Source organism: Dipodomys merriami, unplaced genomic scaffold, assembly GCF_024711535.1.
Source record: "Dipodomys merriami isolate MVZ:Mamm:240054 unplaced genomic scaffold, mDipMer1.0.p SCAF_2141, whole genome shotgun sequence".
Taxonomy (NCBI): Eukaryota; Metazoa; Chordata; class Mammalia; order Rodentia; family Heteromyidae; genus Dipodomys; species Dipodomys merriami.
This window is the reverse complement of record NW_027203540.1, coordinates 66,059-70,483: the sequence shown is the minus strand read 5'-3', so window position 1 is coordinate 70,483 and position 4,425 is coordinate 66,059. Positions and strand designations below refer to the sequence as shown.

General features: G+C 41.1%; 1 long non-coding RNA gene across 1 annotated transcript; it reads left to right on the top strand.

Moving 5' to 3' along the window:
- Positions 1-2,683: 2,683 nt before the first annotated feature.
- LOC138834427 (uncharacterized) lies at positions 2,684-3,595 on the top strand. Its single transcript, XR_011374100.1, has 2 exons — positions 2,684-2,885; positions 3,412-3,595. It is a non-coding gene; the product is annotated as an uncharacterized lncRNA (long non-coding RNA).
- Positions 3,596-4,425: the final 830 nt, after the last annotated feature.

Sequence of the window (4,425 nt, the reverse complement as noted above, 5' to 3'; positions counted from 1 at the left end):
AAAACAAGCAAAACACCACATACTCATTCTATTTTAGAATTAGATATTGATGATAGAAAGGTAGAAAAATTCAAGATCTGTGTCATTGTAAGGAGTTCATGTTAATGAACTGACTCTCACTTGGTTTGGAACAAAGAAAACATCCCTGCCCAGTCAGGATGAGAGAATGATGACCATGGAACATGTGATATGGAAGAGGAACATAAGCCAGCCTTTATCATGAAAGATCACACTTAGACATTGATGGAAGCCGAATTCATATTACACAATTTCAATCTTAATCATGCTTGTCCTCTATTTCCCTAGATAATAACAAAACCTTGCTTTATTATCCCCCACTCAATAAGGCCATCTAAGTTCCTATTTGAAGAGACTTTCATAGGTCTTTTGTTGTTGTTGTTGCCTGTAACTATGTATAAATATGAACCACATTTTACATAGAAAGACTTCGTTCAAAATGATGCAAAGCAGCAATGAGCAATTAGTGGAGCCAAAATTAGGATCTAGTTCTGATGAGCTCTCTATAGGATCTCACAATTTTGCCCTGGTAATTCCTGCATTAGGAAACTCAACACTGTCCTCTAGTGACAGAAAAGTCATTACAACCCAGAACTCCTGAATCACTAAGAGTAATTATCATCAGTGATTCAATTTTACTCTCCTTCCTTCTTTCCTTTGCTTCCCTAACTTCCTCTCCCTCATTCCCTTCTTCCCTTCCTTTATTTTGTCAGTAGTATGGCTTCAACTCAGGGTCTTATACTCTCCCTTAGTTTTTTTCTCAAGGCTGTCCCTTTACTACTTAAGCCACAGATCCACTACTGGCTTTATAGTGGTTAATTGGAAATAAGACTTTCACAGATTTTCCTACTTAGGCTGGCTTTGAATCACAATCCTCTAATCTCAGTCTCCTTAATAGCTAGGATTTCAGGTTGAGCTCCTGGTTCAGAAATCTCATTAATTGGCCTTCTGGAAATTAACCACACTGTATTTCCTTGTTACACATAACTTCAAGTGATTCTTTTCACACATCATGAGCTGTGAAGACTAGTAAGAGAACTCCGAGTGTCACTTTTTCTTCTCTTTCTTAACTTCCCACTACTGAGAAATCCTTTCTAGCTAGCTTACCTTCTGATTACTTTGGGAATATATCTCACTTTAAATGAGCCTTAAAGTGAGATTCTTGTTTGACTGAAGTCTTGGATTACATAAAGTTAATTGTTTAGGAAAAAAGATTATCCAATATGGTGGCTTTGATAATTTGGAGATTTCTTCTGGCTGCTCATGGAGTATAGAGGTGAGCTGCCTGTGATAGAAGCCCTATGATTATTCTGTGTGGTTTGGTTTGGTTTTCATGCCAGTACTAGGGCTTGAACTCAAGGCCTGGGGACTGTCCTGGAGCTTTTTTCCTTAAGTCTAGCACTCTATCAGTTGAACCACAGCTCCACGTTCAGGACTTCTGCTGGTTAATTTGAGATTTCTCATAGCTTTTTCTCCTCAGTCTGACTTTGAACTTCTACCCTCAAATCTCTGCCTCCTGAATAGCTAGGATTACAGACATGAGCCACCAGCAACAGTCTTGGTTCAGTATACATTGGAACCATAGGCCAAAAAAGCTCTTCCTCCACATAATTCCTATTAATGAGCCCATAGCTTCCTATATGCTTTTGTATATATGTCTATGTTTCTCTCTATATACATATACATATCTATATAAATGTATATATGTATGTGCATGTATATATGTGTGTATACATATATACACATATATATGTAGTATATATATACACAATTAGCCAGTCTTGGGGCTTGAACTCTGGGCCTGGGTGCTATCTCTGAGCTTCTTTTACTGAAGGTGAGCCCTCTATCACTTGGCCACAGTGCCACTTCCAGTTTCTTAGTGGTTAATTGGAGATAAGTATCTCATGGGGACTTTTCTGCCCAGGCTAGCTTCAAATGGCTATCCTCAGATCTCAGCCTCCTCAGTAGCTAGGATGACAGGCATGAGTTACTGGCACCTGGCCTTACATGCTTTTTTATACCTTCCCAATCATTTGACTTAAGTAAAATGACTCTTTAGACTGTAGAGGGACATTTCATTAAAAAAATTTGATCAAATATTAGCATCCTCACACTAGCTAATTCAGAATAGATGAGGACTCAGTAAAGATCAATTTTTTTTTTTTTTTGCTGGTCATGGGCATTAACTCTGGGCCTGGGCACTGTCCCTCAGCTCTTTAGCTCAAGGCTAGCGCTCTACCACTGGAGCCACATCACCACTTCCGGCTTTTTCTGTTTATGTGGTGCTGAGGAATCGAACCCAGGGCCTCATGCTTGCAAGGCATGCACTCTACCGCTGAACTACCTTCCCAGCCCAAGATCAAATTTTTAACCCTTGTTACCACACTTCAGGTCCCTCACCATTGTCTTGCTATCTCTTCCTTGAACACACACAAAGGGAGCACTGTCCATCTTCTCTTCTGTAGCTACTGTGTCAGCAGTGCATCACATCCTTTCTGAATTATCCCAGTAAAACCTCATTGGTGTTCTCCCAGGTCAAGCCTCCCCTTCAACGACTCCTTCCCTCACAGATACACACAGAGTTTGTACCACATCAGGGAAATGTATTCTGTGAAAATATAGTGCTACTGACTTGTATGTTGGCCTAATATACCTCCCTCAGAGATGCCTACCATTCCTACTGGTATCAAGACAAGATGGAAGATTGGAGAAAGGAGTTTATGGAAGGGATGGAGATGCCACATAATTGTAGGTCCTTTCCTACCACTGCCTGAGGAACACATCATACAAGGTTTCACTGGATCCATGGAAATTCTTTCTAATAAGACAAAGGGGAACTGCAGATGGACTTGGTCAGCTCCATAAATGTAAGACATATCTATTATATAGCTAAGTCCCAAAGTAGAGCTTTCATGGATGATCTGTACAAAAAGATGCTATTTAAGAATGGCAAGAGGAAGTGTTGTATTGCAAAGTAAAACAGAAAATGATGCTCTTCCCTATAGATACACACTTGGAGATGTACTAGGCATGGTGTCATATTGACAATTCAGAAAACTCCAGCAATAGAGGGGCTGGGAAGGTGGCTCAGTGGTAGAGCTCTTGCCTTGCATGCTCGAGGCCCTGGGTTCGATTCCTCAGCATCACATAATCAAAAAGAAAAAAGCCGGAAGTGGCGCTGTGGCTCAAGTGGTAGAGAGCTAGCCTTGAGCTGAAGAGCTGAGGGACAGCACTCAGGCCCAGAGTTCAGGCCCCAAGACCGGACCCTCCCCCCCCCCAAAAAAAAAGAAAACTCCAGCAATAGAAAAAGAATGTCACTTTGCCTGACATGATTCTCAGCACTTCCTGAGAAACTGATCAAAGAACTGCATTTCCCCTTTTATCTCTTCATAGACTACTCCCCAGGGAGTTCACAACACCTGGATTTGGACAGACTGAGAGTTGACACCAGAATGACAAGGGACCATTATCACTGCATTGACACCACCACTTGGATTTTGTCCCTATAGGACCTGTCCCCTTTCCTGCCAGGACTTCAGCTCTCTTGTAAACAGAATAAAAGTTTAGAATCATTGGACGTCCATGTAGCTTTCTTGGCCAGACTGGTTTTTGGGAGTTTGTGTTTCTGTCCATCCTGAAGAAAGAGTTACTATGGATGAAGTTGCCAACTCTGTTTAAATAACAGTTTTGTAATACAGCTTCATCCCACTTTATCTCTCAGAGCCAATCATGCCTTGCTCTCTTATGCCCTGTGAGCATTTTTTTAAAACCTGTGAGCATTTTTTAAAACATTGTTTTCACTTGCAAAGAAGACAGTTAATAACGGGATTGGCACTGTACTAACACAAGTCTTACTCCCACAGGAGAGAGGCTGCAAGACCATGCAAGTGGGTCAGAGATGGATGGGGCTCACTCACACGTTACTAGGCAACTGTGCAAATGGGATGGAAGTGATATTGATACCTAGGAATATGCCTTGGAAATTCACTTGTTTCAAATCTCCAAGGCTACACTTCTCCTTTGCAACAATAAATAAATTAAAAGTGTTGAGAGAACATTCTCCTGCTTTCCAAAACAATTCTGGGGCCAATGAAAACACGAGCCATGTTTCTGAATGCTGAAGGCTGCATTTAGGTTTATTTACTCCCCCTCTTTCTCATTCAACATAGGAGTCATCAACCTCTCTATTTCTCAAGGTCTTGAATATCTCCAAGCCCTACCTTTGGGAATCACGAGCAAGCTTGAGGGATGGATGGAAGAAAAGAAGAAAATTAGAGGCATGGTAGAGGCAATTGGGGCTAAAAGGCCATGGAAGAATGGAGGTTGGAGTGAAGATAAGAATAAGAGAGAGTAAGAGAAAGACTGATGAAGAAATATGCATATTTTAGAGGTAGAAAGATGGGATGA